This window comes from Pinus tabuliformis, chromosome J (assembly GCF_031772625.1).
Source record: "Pinus tabuliformis cultivar Carrire ecotype Pingquan chromosome J, CPIR1, whole genome shotgun sequence".
Lineage (NCBI taxonomy): Eukaryota > Viridiplantae > Streptophyta > Pinopsida > Pinales > Pinaceae > Pinus > Pinus tabuliformis.
In genome coordinates this window covers 385077000-385098877 of record NC_142295.1, presented here as the reverse complement: position 1 = coordinate 385098877, position 21878 = coordinate 385077000, and the positions used below count along the sequence as shown (strand labels likewise).

The following is a 21878-nucleotide window of genomic DNA, read 5'->3' as shown; positions in this document are numbered from 1 at the left end:
GTTGTTTGGACAACGCAACAAATTACTGATGATAACATAAAGAAGGCACAATTGGTTACCGCTCTGCAAGATCATGCGCTGAATTGGTATATTAAGTACTATTTTGATAATCCTCTGGCATCACTAGCAGAAACTAAGGCTGCTTTAAACAAGGAGTTTAGTAAGCCTAAGTCTGACTCACAGTTAGTAGTTGGATTTAAGGAAATCATGATGAGGGTTGATGAGACACCTTGGGAATTAGATCAAAGGTTGAAGTGTCAGATTCAAGAAGCTAACATGTATCTCACAGATGGTCAACATCACTAGTGGTTTATAGCTTCGCTTCTGCCCCACCTAAGGATTGCTTTGTCACAACAAAAGATAGGAACACAAGTGGAAGTTTTGGAAATTGCAACGAGGTTGCATGCAACGCCTATTCAAGATGCGACCTTGGGGGTACAACAAATTCACTCTCAGTTACAGAGCCTCTGCTTAGAATTGCAAAGCTTGAAGAAAGACAAGGAGACTAAACTAGAGGTGCACGTGGAAGTTTGGTGTCTGAGGTGCAAGAAACCAACGCGCCTACAGAGGTTGACCCATCGGTGCTTACTACGTTTTTGGAGGCATGCATAAAACACGATAGAAAAGCTATGGAAGGCCTACAGGAGTTAATAAACAAATGTGCCAGCAAAGAGAAGGTCCCTGATGGGCACCGCGTAGTCAGAAAATTTGGTGAACATAAGGCAAGAACATGAGCAATGCAAGTCATAAAAAAGTGACAAGTCACCTTTGCAGGAAACAAAGGAGGAGGAACTTTCAGGACAAGGTGGCGGAGGAGATGAGGGGTAGTGCACCCCATTTATTCTGAAGAGACACGACAAGGAATAACATGGAGGTACAAGGGAGAAGAAGAAATCGGATAAGTCACAGGGTGATCCCATGGTCTTGACGGAGGGTGATCTTGATGAGATCGGGGATAAAATCAGGGATACCACAACTGAAGTGTTGCAGTAGTTCGAGTAGCAATATATGCAGACATTGGGGAGCATCCAAAAGGATCTATGCGAGCTACATATCTAGGCAAGAAGAATATAGGTGAGCACTAGACAAGTGAGTGTAGAACAAGCGAGCTTGGCACCTGAGACGAGCCAAGCAGCCGAGTTGGTAAGGAACCTAGACCTTAGGACTATTGTAGTGCCAGATGGATCCCTTCACGTGGAGTCAGCCGATGATTGCATCATCCTGAGCACAATTAAGAACATCGAGCTGAACATAGTAGCGCTCCCCAACGAGATCCTCCATGTGCTACATGTAGGGGTGACAGAGGAATTGAGAGCTCAGGAGCAATGTCTTCTCAACCTCATCAGCAAGTACAAAGTAAACAATGAGCAAATGTTCGCTGAAAAGACAATCTTTAAAGGAAAAGGAGACATTGTAGGTGCAAAGTTCATGACTAGAGTTAGCAGTCACAGAGGCATGCAGGATAGTGCTTGAGCTTCATATCCCGGAGGATGCATAGCTAGAAGCAAAGATTAGAAAACTAGCCGTTGGTGTGCGCGACGCCAAAGCTGAGGTTGGCCGAGTTCAGTTTGAAATCAACATGAAGATCACCGAGCTACAATTAAAGTTGCATCCCATGACTCCGCCTGAGGTCCGGGCTCGATAAAAGAAGGAATGGCCACCCTAGATGCCATAGTCGCTGATTGTTCGGCATTATTTGAGCAAGCAATGGAGTTGGCAGGAAAGTGAAGGCTTTTAGGAGTGATAATAATGGAGAATATGTGTTGAATGAATTCAAGAACTTCTGTGCATTATAAGGCATTTGATGGGAGTTAATAGAACCCCATAACCCACAGGAGAATGGGGTGGCTGAAAGGAAGAAAAAAAGTATTGTGGGAGCTGCATGAGCGATGCTACATGATCAAGGCCTATCATTTCACTTGTGGGCTGAAGCATGCAACACAACTGTATATGTGCAGAACAAGAGTCCTCATCGGATTCTCGAGATGAGTACACTAGAAGAAGATTTTTAAGGTAAGAAACCAGATGTGGCACACTTCGAGATATTTGATTCGTCATTTTACTGTCATGTTACCAAGGATGCAAGGAAAAAGCTAGAATCGATAGTTGAGTTGGGCATATTTGTGGGGTACACTGATACACCTCAAAACTATCGGGTGTACCTATCATCTCACAAGATGACAGTGGTTCGTAGATATGTGAAGTTCAATGAAGAGAAGGCCATGAGATGTTCTCTTGAGAGGGAGCTTCAGTTGCATGTAGATTTGGATCTTTTAGCTCCAAAAGAATAACCTTTGGATGATGTGGAACAACCACATGCAGATGAGAAGAGAGTGGAAGCACCCACTCATGCGAAGACTTCCATAGATGGAAGGAAGTGTGCCAGAGAAGCTGAGATATTGATGCATGATGCTAGAGAGAATGTGGGAGCATCCACATCACAATGCAGGTGGATGAGGTCACCAGATTGGTACACTAGCTACATGGATCTGATGAGCAAAAGTGTAGAGATTAAGCCATCCTCATTCAAGGAAGTAGTGCAACAACCAGTATGGGTTGATGCCATGGTGGAGAAGTATGAAACCATTATCAGAAACAATGTTTGGGAAGTGGTCCCAAGACCAACATACAAGTTAATGGTGAGTTCCATATGGCTTTACAAGGTAAAGAAAGCAGTAGATGGGAGTGTCGAGAAACGCAAGGCCATATTTGTGTCCAGAGGGTTCTCTCATGTGGAGAGAATTGATTACGAGGAGACCTTTGCTCTAGTAGAAAGGTATTTTTCAATTAGATCTATTCTAGCACTTTCAACGTAGATGGGATGGAAGATACATCAGATGGATGTGAAGACAACATTCCTCAATGGAGTGATTGAGGAAGAGGTGTACATTAAGCAACTGAAAGGATTTGAGACCTTCAACAGAGATTCACATGTGTGCAGACTCAAGCGAGTGATGTATGGATTGAAACAAGCACCCCTGCTTGGTACACTAGGATCGACAACTATTTCACCAAGTTGGGCTTCACCAAAAGTGAAGTAGATGCAAACCTTTACCATATTGTGGTTGAAGGTAAATTATTGATTATAGTATTATATGTCGATGATTTAATTCTAACAAGTGATGAGAAGTTGGTCAAATCTTGCAAAGAGGATCTTTCAAGAGAATTTGAGATGAAGGACCTAGGGCTCATGCATTATTTCCTTGGTATGTAAGTATGGCAAGGAGACGAGGAACTGTTTGTCTCGCAGGGAAAGTATGCCAACAAGATACTGAAGAAATTCCACATGGAGAGCAACAGATCCATGGAGACTCCTCTAGTAGGAAATTGGAGGAAGGAAGATTCTACTTAAGGTGAAGTAGTGGAGGCTATTGTTTATAGGCAACTTGTGGGTTCACTTATGTATTTGATGAACACATGACCAAACATATGTTTTGCAGTTAACCAACTTAGTCAAACTATGGTTAAGCCAACCAAACTCTATTGGAAGGCAGCTAAACATGTGTTGAGATACCTCAAAGGCACCACTCAGTTTGGTCTTTGGTACATAAGGACAGAGGGAGTGAAGCTGCAAGGCTTCATAGATGTAGATTGGGCAGGGTGTCCATTAGACAGGAAGATCACTTCAGGGGGAAACTTTAGTATTGGGTCAAAAACAATTTATTGGTACAACAAAAAGCAGAGATTAGTTGCACTCAGTTCGGCAAAAGCAGAGTACATGGCTTCTAGTCAAGCAACTTGTGAGGCTATCTAGATGAGGAAGATCCTTGTTGGGTTATTTGGTCAGCAAATCTACAGTGATTTACTGTGACAATCAGAGTTGTATCAAACTATCTTAGAATCCTGTTTTTCATGATCGGTCCAAGCATATCGACATCTGGTATCACCACCTCAGAGGTTGCGTGCAAAGGAGAGTCATGTTGTTGGAGTACATTCCAACAGAGGAACTTGAGGCAAACATCTTGACTAAGGCACTTTCAAGAGGAAAATTTGAGTTCCATGGAGGCAGGATTAGGGTATTTGATAATCCATTTATTGTTGAGAGGGAGTGTTGAAAACGCAACAAGAAAATCTTGATTTAATTTTGTCCTTAAACTAAATTTGGAATAAAATTGTAATTCCAGATCACAAGACACTTGTACGAGTTAACTAAGTTAATTTGATGTAGTTGGCTCAGTTAATTCGAGTTGAGGGTCTAACTTGAGTCATGAAGAGTATCTCATACTTTATAGGAGCCTTGGTTGAGTTTATTTTGAGTTGTAATTAATTAATTCAGTTTAACTGAGTTAAAGTCAGTTAAAGCAACTAGTAGGATGTTACTTCATGTGTTCAACCAATTAACTGATGATTCACTCATAAATAACTCATGCATGTCAGATCTTAGAGTTACCCATTTGGGATTGGAGTTCAAGGGAAGTGTACTATCAATTGTATAATCATCTGAATTGTACAGGTGGTGCATGCAGTTAGAGGAAGGCCTATGAGGATTGCACAATTTCATATTGAGGAATTTCCCTAATTAATAGGGGGCTAATTCCCAAGGAAACAACACAAGGAAATAGGTTCTTAGGAAAGCCAAAATTTGTTTAAGTATTGGCCTAGGGTTGTCTAGGAAGCTGTGAGACAGATAGAGATAGTGTAAAGGTTTCTTGGGCTTGAGCAAAGCATTGTAATCTTCTCATATTTTCTGACTAATGAAATATACAGATAACAGGGGTTTTTAGCTATGGATTTCCCTAGGAAATCATTCTGTAATGTGTTGATTGAATTCTTTCTCTTGTATGCTTCATGATTTATATATCAATTAATTGTTTTTGATGATGAGTAGAGTAGATTCAAGTCTTTTGTTTTAGAAAATTACATAAGCAATTTGAATCTACAAGGAGTTTCTACAATACCAAGCCATCTTGACAACATTTATGATGATGACCACCCCTACCTCACAACATGGAAATTCTTTGATATAAGTACATATTACACATATTAGGGTGGATAGAGGTTCATTAGACAAAGACACAAGAAAATTACTAACAAGAAGACTATGGAGAGGGAATGATGAGAGGGAATGTTATAAACTACCTCTGCAAGATTTCCACAAGATAGAATGTTGAATGTAGCCCTGTAGTGCCCTGCTAACTACATGTTTCATAAGGATGAGGCTTTGAGAAGTAGTAAATAATTTGCTTAGTTAAATGTGAACCGAAGTAAAACAAAGCCAACGCTGGGAGTCCAGGAATCCCTTAAACAACAAATATATGAGAGAATATGGTGGAGCCTTGAGCTTCTAGAAAACACTAGAGACTAGGAACAACAAAGTAGAAAAATGATAGACAACAAGAAGAGCATAGTTGTGAAAGCTAATATAGACACAGAGAGACTGGTTCAAAAGCAGACCTAGAATACTATACTTGCCCCGTGATCCAATCTCCACATGTAAGGAATGAGACCATAAGGGAATGGAAATATTAGAAAGAAAAATTAGAGTAGAGTCATTGCTAAGATTAAGACATGTTAACAAATTGGAGTTGGAAATGGAGATAGAGATAACATTTCATTTTAAAGATTCTCAACAGATAATGACTTGTCATCCTAGAGGAGTCCTTTCTCCTCATTTCTCAGCACAGCCTATGGACTCCTCTCCTAGTTTCCATTATCGTTAACTATCATTGAACCAATCACAATTGCCACCATGATGCACTAGTACTACTTTGCTACTACAAAGTTCCTCGTCCTCCATCGAATTAACATGCCTAATCTTCCTCTGCAACTAACTTGAGTGTGTAGGGTAGTGGGATAGGTTATGACAACTCCACATTGAAATACATTGAAGTTGATCATGTGCCAAGTGGAGGTGTTGTCCCCTCCCACCGCTTCCTTGTTTGACAAGTCATCTCCTCCATAATTGTCGACTTGATACACCATCGTGGGGATACTTTTTTTTATTGTAATTTTAAAAGTCAGTAAATAAAGAGATAAATTTATTTTGTTTCCCTTTTTCCAAAATTTGGTAAGAATATTGTTTGTAGTTATATTTTTATCTAATTAATAAGAATTTTAATTATAGAACTTTATTATTAATGGTTTTGATACATTTTAAAACAATTTAAAATGAAAGACTTTGACTAATTTTAAGACAATTTTAGAACAAATTCAATTATTTGAATTTGAAAAATAGATTTATTAAAAAATAAGTTTATCTACTTATTAATTTACTTCATTATTTTAAGGTGATTTTGTTCAAGTAATTTCGCTATAAATAGCTAAAGGCATAAGACAACTTGCTCTCTCTTATATTCTCATTTCAATTTTTTTCTCATATTGACTTTTAATTTTTATTTATTCATTTTATTAATATTTCTTTGAAATATGAATATAAATTTAATTTTATTCTCAATATTTTAAATATTAAGAATAATTAAAAAAATATAGTAAAAAATATCATAATAGTTAAGTTAAAATGAATTTACATTTTCAATATTATTATCATATAATTAATATTATTGTGGTATTTTTTTTTTTTAATTTTTAATATTTTGATATCAATTTTTCTTTCATTTCATTTAAATAATATTACATTACACAACTTATTCATAGTGTGTTTTAAAATTCACCTAGGTTATTTCTATATAACAAGAAATGCATCTAAACATTTTATAACAAAAAGGGGTCAACATTCTGCATATTACATATACTAACTACAAAACTGGATTAGTGTCATATAAAAACACACATTATGCTAATATAAACCTTTGAGGATAAAAATATATATCAATAATTCAAAAGCATCTAATAAATTACAATTATAATAAGTTGGTCAAAGGTTTTGAATAACCAAATGTTCACTAAACAATAATAAACAATAATAGAAAATAACACAACATTAAGAAATAAATTATCATAGTTCTTGGTGGTTGATCCCAACTAGAAATAATAAGCTTAAATCAATAGTAATCGGTTAGACATCATTGCCAAGTTCGAAAAACATCTCAACCTTAGATATGACAAGTAGGACTCTAGGGAACTTACCATTCTATTATGTGGGCTAGGGTAGCTAGCTATGTTGAGGCTCATACTTTCATTGTTTAGCCAATGAGGTGTCGTGACAACCCTTATGATTGTTGTGATCACCCCTATAATTATCACAACCAAACTAAGTGCATTAGAGAAGATCTAGGTGGCTCTATCTCATAGTGCATAACGTAACTCTTCAAAAATCACAAAGTTTTCATAAGTAGGCCACATCCATCTCCACTTTCAGCACTCTTATGAGAATTTGCATCTGCAATCTTCCATTAGGTACTTATCATATTAAGAGAGAGATCTAGCAAGTTGTGTGTGATTAAATAAGCCTTCATTTCTTTCTTCCAAATGAAAAAGAGATTTTCCACTCTTATTGGTTACCACGAGGCTCAAAACTCTGCAGCTGATAAGAACTTGTCCCTTAACAAAGTAATTTTCCTTAGTGCCAGTGGGCAAACTAACCATAAAAAGAGTCAACGTAATCCTAAGCATATTTAGCAAATGGATAGAATGAAAATATGAGTTCAAGCATTTCCTCTTATCTACACAGAGGAAATCTATGATGTGACACCCATAAGAGTGGTAAGTCCCTTATCGATAGGTAGGTCAACCAATATTAGTGATAAAACAAAGATAACTTTTTTACTTTCTAGTTGTAACTTCCACATATTGTGAAGCCTAAAAAGGTATGTCTTTTATTTTGACCTTTTTCTCTAAATCATGTTTAGTGACCTATCAAGGATGGGACATGGGAATCATTGTATCTAACAACAAGCTTATATTTGGTAAAGTCATTAGATTGATTCCATTTCCAATTTGGATGGGATTAAAGTTCCAATGTAAGAAAGGGGGATTATAGAATCAAGGTTTTGGCCTTTTCTTGAAAATATTATCTTATCAAGGTTGATTAGCCAAAGGCATACTTTTAGATATGGCCATTACACCCATGATCTTTCTTGATTATTAAACAAAACCAATATTGAGTTAATATATGTCCTGAAAAATATAAAGATCAAGAATCAAGGAATCCTATCCATAGTTTCCTTCCTATGCCAAAATTGGAGACCACAAAAAGGAGTGGCCATTAAAGGAGACTATTGATCTCATTTAATATTCCATCCAACTTAAAAATGGTTTGACTACTTCCCATGTTTTCTAAATGCTTTACATCACAAAATAACCATTAGTTTTAACCACAATTTGGATTACAACTAGACTTTGGAGGTTAGCCTTACTTCTAAGGCACTTTGCTAAAAGGAGATCCCAACAAAACAAAGCCTCATATTAGCACCTTCCAAGGATTGCTACCTTCTAAGTCACCACATTCTTTTCACCACTTCATCTACTAGTCCTCTCATAATGGACTTCTTGTAATGAGCATAGCCAACACATCTCTCTCTAGAGATAAGTTATGGCACCATTCTAGATACTTTGTATTGCTTTGCATATTGTAGTGTTTTATGTTTCATTCATTAATTAGTTTTCATTATATTATTGTGCTCTTTGAAATAACTGTGTCGTTCTACCTATATTTTTATATTCATTTCATTCTTCACATAAGTGGGATCAACATCAATTTGCTAAATGATAAAGGTGTTGCTTCCTTACGTACTGGTTATCATCTCAGAGCCCCTCTTGAGGAATAAACGGGTAATACAAATCAAATAATCTATTTTTTAAAATTGTAAATTATGACATAACCATATTAATATATAACCTCTAAAAAGAAAAATATAGAACTAATTTTCTAGGCTTGGACAAAGAGCTCAAGGTTGAATGTCACAAAAAGTACAAAATCTAAAAGGTGATAAATGTTTTATGATTTTGACATTCTCTGGTTTGTCATAATTAGAATCTAAGGATGAATCTTTGTTGAAATTGCAATTTTAGATGATGTGATGATTGTTTTGATGCATAAATAAATTCAACACCTTTGAATGTGTTCGTTGCGATCAAATTCAATGTTTCCATATGATATCTACGATTCCATTAATCCAAAATGATTCCTACTTGAATTTAGGCAAAAAAAATATTGATTTCTCCTTCTCTCATTTCAAGTCGTTGAAAAATGGCCATCTACAACTGCTCAAATATATAGTTATTTTCTAAACTGAGACAAATAATTCAAACTTGAATATGTAACATTTAAAAAAATTACATTTTAAATCCCCTATTTAAAAAAGAAGAAGAAGAATGGAAAAAATTGTACACCCAATGACAAGGTAATATTTAATATTTTTTATATGAATATTTTGCTTTTAACTGAAGTATAAATGTGGGTTGCTTGTGTCTTTAAAATTAAATTATTATTATTAAAAGTGAAAAATATCTTATAATATTTATTAGTTTGACATTGAATACATATGAATGAATAACTAAAGTATAAATGTGATTTGTTTGTGACTTTAAAATTAAATTATTATTATTAAAAGTGAAATATATGTTATACAATATTTATTAGTTTGACATTGAATACATAGGAATATGAGGATTTTATCATAATTTTTTTTTTAAATAATAGATCTATGTTACTTTTAAAAATTTTGATTGTCTCATATCATTTAGCTTCAAAATTGTTTCTCTTTGGTTAAGAGCTTGTTTTCCTTGGAAGTAAGGAAACAGATTAACAACTCAAAACACAGAGACATCTGCCAAGAGTGAAAACTTGCCCCCTTATGAACCACCAACGTGTAATTACATATGGCATAGTTTTCTTTGAATAACAATGATGAATCAAGCTGCATTAGCATAACAATCAGTGATAGTTGTCCCACTAACCACTGAGTTATAATAGGTTTTCAAACTATATAAAAAACATTTAGCAAATGTTTTTTTTTGGGAAAATGTTTTTTTTTGGGAAATAAGTCACACTACAATCAAGAGTAACATTCATTTTCATGTATGGGATTAAGGTTAAATATCACTAAAAAGCTCATAATTATGTTGGAAGACATGGCCACAAATGTGTTAAGCATTTTTGTATATCTTTTAGTTTTGAGATAAAGCCCGTTTGATTCATCAAGAAGTTATCTCTTTCATATAAGATAAGATAATTATATTTATGTCCAACTAATGACCACAAAGTAGGTCAAAGGGGCTGTTGAGTACACTGATGTATATACAAAGTGGCAGAACCAAACAATCTCCTATAAAAGATACAATGCATGAAGTAAATCAACATCTGGCCCTAGCGGAGAAGATCCGGGAGCTAATAGGTTTGAGGATCAGACCCATCTCTCCTAACATCTGAGCCTGAATGAATAACACTGAAGAAACTCAACAAAGTATGTTGGCCCGCTGAAGAGCCGATGACAATTGCAGACTGTCCACTAAATCGTTTCCTTGGGGGTTCACATGCTGCTGAATGTTGGAGGACCTAGTCCGTCTCCTAGGAACGGCTTTGAGACGAAACTGCTATTGAGATCTCGTGTCGTAGGGTGAGGTCCCACAGATCCTCACTAATCTGGAGTTTGGATACGTACTGGTATCAATCGATCTCTTGGTGCCCTTGTCTGAAGGTAGTACCTTGAAAAATGTCGTGATCCTTTGTGTGGGGTCTGGTTTGATGGGAGGCTGAAGAATATGCGCTTGGAACCTAAGAGCCTCCTGCATATATAGGGCCAAACATCTCTGATCGGGGTACCTGAAAAAGTCAGCGAGGGTTCGAGAATCTTTGAACAAGCAATGAAACCTTCCTCTGATCTCGTAGTAGACATGGCATCCAAGGATGAAGTGCACCTCGGTCTCCGCTCCCTGTAAATGACATACTTGACAGAGCTTGTCTAGTCTATCCACCTGGTGGTCCGTCTCTACCCGAAGTCTATGAGAACCTACTCTGAAATGGCCTAGAGGAATGCGAAGAGCATGCATCCAGTGGTGAAACATATACTAAGGTCGAACAATGAGCCCGTCTCTCAACTCCAAGAAGTGCTCAGCATAGAAGGTCATCTTTGGGCACAACACTCTTAGACGATTGACCCAGGTGACCTAGACGAACTACTTGTAGATGTCCTCCCTGATGATCTTGTTTAGCTCCTGTCTAGTAAGTAAAATGTGACTAAAAACATCTAAAAAAATATCGAAAAAGAGAAGAACTTCCAAAGACATTCAAAATTTAACACAAAATCCTTAAACTCCCAGTAACATTTACTTTAGATATCATCATTGGAAAACTACTTTAGATAATATGATATGGTTTTATTGAATAATCGTGATTCTGAATAACCAAGAGAGATCGTCATCATCACTATTTAAAAAAAAATGATAAAGAAAAATACAAAGACACAATTCAAACGAAAATCAAAATGCATAAACTTATAGTAACATTAAAAATTTAGTCCTTTACATATCATCACTGGAAAACTACTTTAGATAATATGATGTGGTTTTATTGAATAATCGTAACTCTGAACAACCAAGAGAGATCGTCATCATCACTGTCTAAAAAAAATTGATAAAGGAAAAATAAAAAAACACAATTCAAACGAAAAACAAACTGAACAATATTGTGTTTTATGATCATTTACCATGTCCCGTAACATAGATTTGTCTATTGGTTTGGGATTTACAGCGTGGGCAGTAGGGGAACAGTGATCTTTCAACACAGAACACGAATGTTTCACTGATTCACAATCAGTGAAGGTATTGATCACTCAACACGCCAACCTAAGGTTCAAAGCGCAGGCATTCAAAATTTCTATTCAAAGCACTCCATCGAACAAAAACCCTGTAAATTCTAGTGAATGTTGAAAGGATTCATGGATTTTGTTGGCACATTTAAGCACAGTAGTATCCTCTGTGCTAACGTTTCTTCACATGAATGAAAGATGAAATTGATTGTTAGGCTCATTCATCAAAATCCCAAACTCAACTTTGACATCTCCACAGCTAACCAACGGCATCCCCACTTCCCCAGCCACGCTTCTCTCTTGCAGGCATGTACCAACATCAGGACACTCGAAGAAGGGAGGCGACTCCATGCCCAGATGCTCATTACTGGAATTGAGCAGAATGACTATTCGGGATCGAAGCTTGTGGGTATGTATGCCAAGTCCGGGAGTCTAACAAATGCTTGCCTGGTATTCGAGAAAATCCCCAGACGAAACGTTATCTCATGGAATGCAATGATCAGAGGTTATGTAGAACATGGCCAGTGGAAGGAAGCTATAAGAATTTATAACCAAATGCAAACTACGGGTGTGTTGCCTGATGATTTAACTTTTCCCTTTGTTCTTAAGGCGTGCGCTGGTCTGGGGGGTTTGCAGCAGGGAAAAGACATCCATGATAGGATTATGAGATTAGGATTTGAGTCAAATGTCTTTGTAGGGACAACTCTGATAGACATGTATTGTAAATGCCGAACAGTTGATGTTGCACGCCAAGTCTTCGACGGAATGTCTGAGAGAAATGTGGTGTCCTGGACTGCTATGATTGTGGGTTATGTGCAAAATGGTTTTGCCGAAGAGGCTCTGGAACTTTTTCGTCAAATGCAGTTTGAATCTATAGAGCCCTGTGTGGTCACCATTGCGGGCGTTTTACCGGCTTGCGCGCAGCTAATCGCTCTTCGACAGGGAAAGGAGATGCACAATGCTATATTGAAATTTGGATTTGATACGGATGATTTTGTTTTGTGTTCTCTGATAGACATGTATGCAAAATGCGGGAATTTGGAGAATGCATGCCGAGTATTTGACAAAATGTCTCAGAGGAATGTGGTTTTGTGGACTGCGATAATTGCAGGGTGTGCGCAGAATGGGAATGCTAATGAAGCCCTGAGACTTTTTAAACAAATGCGAGGGGTTGGATTGAAACCAAATGCACTTACAGTTTCGAGTATACTGCCAGCATGTGCTCACTTAGAAGCTCTCCAAGATGGCCAGGTAATTCATGATTATGTTATTAAAAGAGGACTTGAGTCGAATCCTTATGTCACGAGTGCCCTCATAGACATGTATGTTAAATGCAGGCATATGGAGTTCGCACATCAACTGTTTGATGAAATGTCTTCGAGAGATGTGGTTTCTTGGAGTGCAATGATTTCAGGATATGTTCAAAATGGTCACAGTGATGAGGCATTGAAGCTCTTCCGCGATTTGCTGTTTGCAAGTTTCAAGCCCAACTCTGTTTCTATCACCAGCGTTTTATCAGCCTGTGCCCATTTAGCTGCTCTGCCACAAGGCAAGGAGATTCATGATTACCTGATAAGAAACGAGTTGATGATAGATGATTTTGTGGGAAGCTCTCTCATAAACATGTATGCTAAATGTGGAAGTATTCATCTTGCACAACAAGTGTTTGACAACATGTTTAATAGAGATGTGGTGTCATGGAATGCTATCATTCTAGGGTATGGAATGCATGGCTATGCTGAAAATGCCCTTGCACTGTTCCGTGAAATGCAACAGGAGGGTGTAATGCCTGACCACATAACTTTCATTGCCGTTCTCTCTGCATGCAGCCATGCAGGTTTTGTAGATGAAGGGTGCAAATATTTTGTTTGCATGACTTCAGACCATCATATTACACCAAGGGTGGAGCATTATGCATGCCTGGTTGACCTTCTTGGCCGTTCAGGACGTCTAAACGAGGCATGCAATTTTATAAAAAATATGCCTATAGAACCTGGTGTTGGTGTGTGGGGAGCTTTGCTTGGTGCCTGCAGAATTTATTGCAATGTCGAGTTAGGAGAATATGCAGCAGAACACCTTTTTCAGTTAGAACCTGAGAAGGCTAGCTATTATGTACTGATGTCACACATCTATGCCGAAGCAGGTCAATGGGATGGTGTAGCAAAGATGAGGACAATGATGAGAGACAGAGGATTGAAAAAGAACCCTGGATGTAGCTGGATTGAGGTTAAGAACAGAGTTCATGCATTTGTCACAGGTGACAAATCTCACCCAAAATGGAAGGAAATCTATGCAATGATAGAGACATTGGATGTCCAGTTGAAGGGGGCAGGGTATGTACCAGATACTCACTATCTGCTACACGGTGTGGATGAAGGGGAAAGGGAATATATCCTCTGTGCACATGGTTAGTAGCTGGCAATTGCTTAGGGTTTCTTGAGACATGTTCTGGAATTTCTCCAGGTGCAAGAACCTTTCTCTGGGTTGTGCTAGACATGGGCAACAAGTTTATCTCCAAAATTGAAGGATGAGAAACTCTCACGAGACATGAAAACTATTTTCCCTAATTTCAGAGTATTCAACCTTCTGTATATTTCATCATTTATTGTGAGTAGCACCATGTGGTGTTCTTCACTAACAAAAAAGACTATGTTCATTGCTGAGGGTTTTTCTTGAGACGTGTTCTGAAATTTCTCCAGGTCCAAGAACCTTTCTCTGAGTTGTGTTAGACATGGGCAACAAGTTTATCTCCAAAATTGAAGGATGAGAGACTATCAAGAGACATGCAAATGATGTTCCTTAATTTCAAAGGATGCTACCTTCTGTATATTCCATTATTTATTGTGAGTGGCACCATGAGTTGTTCTTTGCTTCCAAAAAGGACTATGTTCTGGTGACTGTTTATGATTTTAAGTGCAACATGCAACAACCATATGCTTATGATAGAATAAGTACCTCTGAATCCCAATTTCCCTGCTTTGGTGACATGACATAGCTATAATGTCATAACCACCATGGTATAGAGTTTGAGTGTTCACTGTGCAATAACTGCTAGAAATTCACATCTACCGGACATAGACTTAATGGATTTGTGTATGAGATACACTATAAGAAGAATATTTCACGAGGCATGTTTTTTTGAGAGAGCATATCATAGTAAGAAGGATCTGGTTGGATACCATTGGAATTTTCTGAAGAATGAAAACCAAAACCGTTTCACATTAGGGAAGCATGCTTGGTTTTCATGACTTCGTCTGACACTGACTGGTTCTGGTCAGTTTAACAGATTGTAGAGATGAGGCATGTTGAGCCTGGTATGAGTTTTTCATAACTCTATCCGACACTGACAGCTTCTAGTCAGTTGAACAGATTGTAGAGATAGAACATGTTGAGCCTGGTGTGAGTTTTGTCATCTTCTTTGTGGCAGGTTGATTCTGCTCTATCCAACATAGACTGTGTGGGTACACAAGAAGAAGATTATTTCATGAAGCACATTTTTTGAGAGAGCGTGTCATACTTGGAATCTGTTTGGATATCGTTGGTTTTTTGAAAAATGAAAACCAAAACCCTCTCAGATCAGGGAGCATACTTGCTTTGCATAATGTTGTCTGACATTGACAGCTCCTGCTCGGTTGAACAATGGAGGTAGTTGGAATGCAGTGGTTTTCATTATGCTTTTGTTAGATGTTTAAAGAGTGAAACTAACATAGTGGTTCTTCTTGATGATTATACTATACCTAAGTAAATCTGATGGTTAATGGGTTGGCTCTCTATTATTTTCTTCCATTGATTTCTTGGGTTGACTAATATGGCTTAGATGGTGTTGCAGTGTATTTCTAGTTTTCTGATTTTTGAATTTACTTTTTCACTATTCCCTGAGGGTTATATGAAGTAGAAAATAAAGTAACTCTTTTGCGGCCTTGCTATACTATTGATGGCCTTTTCGACTGGTATAAATGCTTCATAGAAAATTTATATTGTTCCTATTTCAGGTTTCAAATTTCAATTTACTCTATTACTTTATTTACAATTTAACCACTTTACTGTGTTTGTTGCTCATATGTGTGCATTAGTTTGTTGGTTGAAAACTAGTGTAGTTGTCCTTGCTGAGAATACTTTTGTTTCCTTGTTATAATATTGATGGTCCTTTCGATTAAAGTACTTGGGTCCAAAGAGTTTGTCCAGAGCAGTGATTTATTACAATTTACAATGCATTACTGCAGACAACTTCAAGTACTGCAAAGTCGGATTTAGCACCAACTCATCCAATTAGGCTTGGATTGGCCTTGAACTTCTCTATTTTCTACTATGAAATAATAAATTCACCTGAAAGGTATGCATGTTTCCCTTTTTTCACTGATATAAAAAGTATGCTTAAGTAGCCTAGTGCATTTAGAAAGTTTTAGAAGTGAGTATATGCCAAATTTGCTATGACATTTTTTCATATATATTATGTGTGTTGCAGGGCTTGTCATCTGGCCAAGCAAGCTTTTGATGAAGCTATTGCAGAACTTGACACCTTGAGTGAAGAGTCATACAAAGATAGCACTTTAATCATGCAACTCTTGAGGGATAATCTCACTTTGTGGACATATGATCTCCAGGAAGATGGAGGTAGGATTGAGTTTGCTATTAACTTCTCCAAGTTTTGTATGGGAAAGCATTAGATAATTTAGTTGACTGTATCGATCATAAATATATATGTTTAATGCCAAACGTCTATCAAATAACATTTGTTTAATATTATGCCACAGTGAGGCAATCTTCAAAATAGTCTTAAGATCGGTTTGGCCCATGTCCTATAAGACACAATCTCAAATGTTCATTAGGAGATCAATTAACTATTGCCAAGGAGACATGTTGCTGACTGGGCATGGGTACAAACATGTATCCATCATCCTCTTTACTAGGCCAGGACAAAGAATAATCAATTGCAGCTTTTCCAATTGATGAACTGATAGAGAAGGCTGATGGTTTTTATGGTGTTTTCCCTGGTGAGTAACGATTATCTTTTACTTCTGTGGATTTTCTTGGGAGTTCCTGTCAATTATTTATATTTCCCTCTCCCTCCTCTCTTGGTTATGGAATTTTATGTTTCATGGTTTATATTATAACTATTTGTTCGCTAGTGTAAATGTTTATCTCAAATACTTCTAATTTTTCATTTCTTTAAGTAATGTCTGATTCCATGGCCTTCCTGATTTTGACTGGTCATTGCAGAGCATAAGTACGAGATTGTTAAGCCATTGCAGGCTAGAAAGAACATATGTGGAATGGCTGGTGATGGTGTTAATGATGTCCCTACACTGAAGAAGGCAGGCATAGGAATTGTTGTTGTCGATGCAACTGATGCAACAAGAAGTGCTTCTGACATAGTTTTGACAAAGCCAGGTCTCGACTCTCAGTATTATTATCACTGCAATGTTGACAAGTTGTGCAATTTTCCAGCGAATGAAGAATTACACTGTAAACTTACTTGAATTACTGTTCATGGATTATAAAATTACTAGCATTTTCTAAATGAATTACATAAAATTTCGGTGCTAATTTTGAATACATATTTCATATATATATAGATTAGGGGACTACTATATATATATCACTGTTTTATGTTGTCTTATTTAATGAGACTACAAAAACAATATGCTTTGTAATGCATTTGTTGTAAATTCCATCTTCCTGTGAATAATCTCTAGCGGTTCAAAAGGGAAATGCAATTTGTAAATAGAGAAGAACGTAGTTGTACCTGCGACCTATAAAATTTACAAGAAGACTAGATTTGAACTTGTATTTTCTAAACAATTTTCATTGGTGTGCTCCTACATTTTGCTATTTTAAATAAACACACTTAACCATGCTTGAGTGCATAAAATTATTTTGGAGCCAACAATTTTTTGGCTGCCTTGCACATTTATGTTGGACAGGCCATTGATCTGACTATTCCAAGCTATCCTTCTCAAATTATTAATGGACTCATTTTTCTATTGATCATATGGATGACAGGTAAAACATTAGAGGCATATACTTGAGTCTCAATGTAGCATAGACACGCATAATATAGTGAACCTCAAGGAGAATTAAACACCAACTGTGATTAGATTAGTCAAATGAGCTAAAGTGCATTTCACTGCTTACTGTTTAATTATAATGGAAATGATAGAATAAATATTATTTTAACATGATTTCCTCTGGGAATATTTCCATCTAGGCCAAATTAATATCTACACGTAAAAATTAACAGGCGGGTGTCACTGTAATCCATCAATACATAGCTAATTAAAAGTGGAATAACATTAACAGTATGTTGCTAGTGGGCTATCAAATTCTCTATTGTTCTATGTGTGGGTAGGTCATCTGTAGTTCAGTTTTCCGTTTTAAATCATCAACATTTTCATTTCTCTTAAGTGATCGGGTTGTGGTATCAGACATTAGCACACTTGCTGTGATGCAAAATCACTAAAAAATGAAATTTCTGTTTCAAATCACGGTTAACTAGCAAGAAAAATATCAATAAGTGTGATAGTAGCATATGAAATCCCCTAACATTCTATTTTTGTGTGTTGTCTGAAATAGAGTTTCTCCATTACAAAATTACAAATTATAATCTTTTGTGTTTCATTTGAGATTAAGCTGGTTTCATGTGGGAATGAACATAAATGTTTTTGCTTAGATAAAGTTGCCTGAGGTCCATTTTATAATCAATGGGTTCTCTTTATATTGTCATTTCGTTCTATTTATATCTTGAATTTTCTTGTGACTTCTGATTTTTTGAATCAGCTCCAAGTCACAGGGAACAGTCACATCCAAAATATTGGAGATTTGAGATCAAGGACTGTGCACTGTGCAGTTATGCACAACCAGTTCCAATGACAGTTGTATATATCTAGTCTAGACTATTGCAACATCATTGATGTATAATAGGGATTCAAGAATAAATAGATAGTTTTTATCAATGTATAAGCATTTGCAATGGGGAAAATAAAGAGAACTTTGGAAAAAACATGCAAAAATGACAAGGGTTGAATTCTGGCACTGAAGTAGTTGTCTCTCTATAATAGTTATTTCAAATCTGACTGCATTTGAGAGACTCAAATGAGCAGATTGCACATCTTACAGTCAGTGGAAAAATAGTAACTTGTGCAATTATGGACAATCCATTCTATTTAGGGAGATGACCTATATATATTGTGGAGCATGAAAGAGAAACACTAGAGTATATTTAGCTATAATAGCAATAGTTCATGGACAATATTCATTTTTATTGCTCTTAAACAAAGTATGTTCTCATTTTTCTAGAAAAAAAAAGTCTAATAATTTCCTTTTTGTTGTTCTCGAGTGAGTAGGAATTTATTTATCCTTTTTAGTATAAGGTTAGGCAGCATACATGTAAGACTGATGTGAACTATGTTAAATTTATATTTCTAAGAATTTAGTATCAACTACTATATTGCAATATCCTAAAGCACATTTGTCAGTTCGACTTCATTGTTGTTGTAGTCAGCAATCTTATCAGATATGGATGTGCATGCAAGTGGGTGTGAGAGTATATATATATATATCTATTACTGGTATATGTTCAAAACTATGTGTATAAAGGAATTATATATCTATTACTGGTATATGTTCAAAACTATGTGTATAAAGGAATCCTTGGTAGACTTTTGGAAATTCACCACACCTACTCTCACACCCACTTGCATGCACATTCATATCTGATAAGATTGCTGACTACAACAACAATGAAGTCGAGCTGACAAATGTGCTTTAGGACATTGCAATATAGTAGTTGATGAAAAGTGCAAAGAATATCGTCAGTGTAATCATTAAATGAGGAAGACAACTAGGTTCCTCAAAAATGCAAAGCAGGCATTCAAAAGATTCTTTGTTTCGTCAGGTGAAATTCAAAGAATGTTACAATTATCCTTTTCCATTTTTGGCTTGCTGAATATACAAAGAGAAAATTTCTTAGCAGTATTGCTCAATTTGACAACAATTTTATTTTTATCTGATACTAGACTGTTGGAAGTCTTAGATTTTACATGTTTCTCAGCAGTTGTTCTCCTTCAGCAACAAAAACATCCTTCAACAGATACATTCCAACTTGTGCAGAGGCAAGTTTTTGTTTAGTAGAGGGCCCATAAGAGATCCTCTACTGGAGTTGCAGTATTTTAGTAGGATCACAGTCACTAGATAAGGCACATGCATGCATGTGTTGTCTTCAGTTAGGAAGGCACAGTTACCCATCCAGGAGAGGGCATGCGTGAATGTCTATCATGTGAATGGTGCAATTTTCTAAGTGTGTTGGGTGCATGAGTTCATGCATTCAGTCTACCCTATTGGGTCTTATATTTGAAGCAATGTTATCCACACGTGATGGTGATATCCACTAGGTGCATTAGGGTTAGGGTTTAGCTGCTCATGTGATGCACACCAGTGGTATTTCCCACATCTAGCATAACCCTAGTCCTTTCTTATTCAATAAAAGAAGGACAGGGAACTTCACTATGGTTAGACAATGCACTTCATTGTGATGGGGTTAAACAATAGAAATCTTGAGCTTGTTGCATTGTAATCCATTCTTTGAGTTAATAGAGAGAAATGTGGTGAAGTGTTGAAGAATTATGTGTTTGTAGATATAGCATTCATTGTCTATTGTTTTGATATCTGACTAATCAGTTTTCAATTCCCATCTTAGGGTTTTGTTTTAAGAGTGCAGATCTGCTTACCATGTATTGAAAATGAATAGGCAAAAGAAAACTCTTATTTATAGGCTCATCCTAGTTTGTACCATTTGATTAGTGTTGTCATATGCATATTTGATTGCATGGTGGTCATGTTGTAAAGGATTCCTTAAGGATAGGGTCACAACAATCAACAAATGTGATGCCACACTCAACATTGTCAATGAAAAGTGGGAAAACGTAACGTTATGGACGGTCCTTATCTATTCACTTTGGTTTCTCATTTGTTTTCATTCAGCCCAAAAATGATGAGGATGAGATTTAGTGGGAAAATTAAGAGACATTCTAAGATTTTCTGAAATAAGATTCTTCATGTTATCATTCTCTATGCTTTGGGCCAGCTAGGCTTTGATTTGAACAAAGCTTCTTTATAAACCACAGAGGCGCAATGAGTTGCCTTTGGGACTAATAATGGATTTGGAGAACTAGTAGTTAGCTTATATTTTTCCTCAGTTTACATTACTTTCTCAGCCATTAACTTACGTGATTTGAGTGCTTTTTTCTCAAGGCATTGTTCATTATAATGGCCAAAACACTTGTTGCAGTTACAATGTTTTTTAAGACCATTTCCATTTCTAATTTGTTTACTCTTAGAATGAAACTTAGAAGTGGAAGGAATATTCATTTATTGTAGTCCCCTATAAACTAAAGAACATGACAATGAGGAGGGGGAAGAAGAAGAGGGATGAGAACGCTTTCAACACACATGAGCAGTTGAGGAGGTTGAGAGAGAGAGAGAGAGAGAGAGTGCAAGCAACCAGGAAAGAGGCATTTCTGGGCAGTGCATAGTTTTGTACATCCACACGGAATCCATACAGCAGGATCATATGCCCCGTCATATAGTCTGTATAGCAGAGGATTGTTTTGTTTTGTTTTGTTTTTTCAGCAGGTGTACCTCTCAAGTAGCCTGTCAAAGCTCAAGTTGAGGGTGATTTTGGTAACTGTGCAGTCCTGATTTTTGGTTAGTGTGTGGAGGTTTCCTTATAAGTTTTTCAAGGATTGAAAAGCTGATTTGAAGTAGTAATTACCTGTGTGCTGAATTGAAGTAGTAATTATCTGTGTATATGTGAAATTAATTTTTATGCTTCTGCTATTTAATTTTTAGCTATTGTGTGATCGATGTTACGGTCAGAAATTTAATTTCAACATTAGTTAAATTCATCAATCTACTTGTTTGTTTAATTGATATCATAAGGACATTAGTCACCCAGGGCTTGAAATTTTCACATCCATACCATTGTTCTTATCTGTCAAACTTTAATGGTTGGGAATTCCTTTGCAATTTCTCCAACTGCAAGATATTCTGGCATTGCAAACTAGGGTTGTAACTGCTAGTGTTGCTTGCTATGTACGTGTAACAGAGGCATGAAGGCATGTGCATGAGCGAGATATGGGTATGAAAAAGCCAAATTGAGGGGGGAAGGCACAAGAAGTTTACTTGGGACATGTGGATGTGGACTTCCTATTTCTTGCAACTGTGGAGGGATGA

General features: G+C 36.6%; 1 pseudogene across 2 annotated transcripts; it reads left to right on the top strand.

Annotated features, from left to right (window-relative positions):
- The first annotated feature begins 11444 nt into the window (after positions 1–11444).
- On the top strand, positions 11445–17519 carry LOC149227392 (pentatricopeptide repeat-containing protein DOT4, chloroplastic pseudogene; annotated as a pseudogene). Of its 2 annotated transcripts, XR_016247796.1 has the most exons (5): positions 11445–14491; positions 15872–15981; positions 16114–16262; positions 16478–16642; positions 16869–17517. The product of XR_016247796.1 is annotated as a pentatricopeptide repeat-containing protein DOT4, chloroplastic pseudogene, transcript variant X2 (transcript). The 2 variants fall into 2 exon arrangements; XR_016247795.1 differs by having other exon boundaries at positions 16478–17519.
- The last annotated feature ends 4359 nt before the right edge of the window (positions 17520–21878 follow it).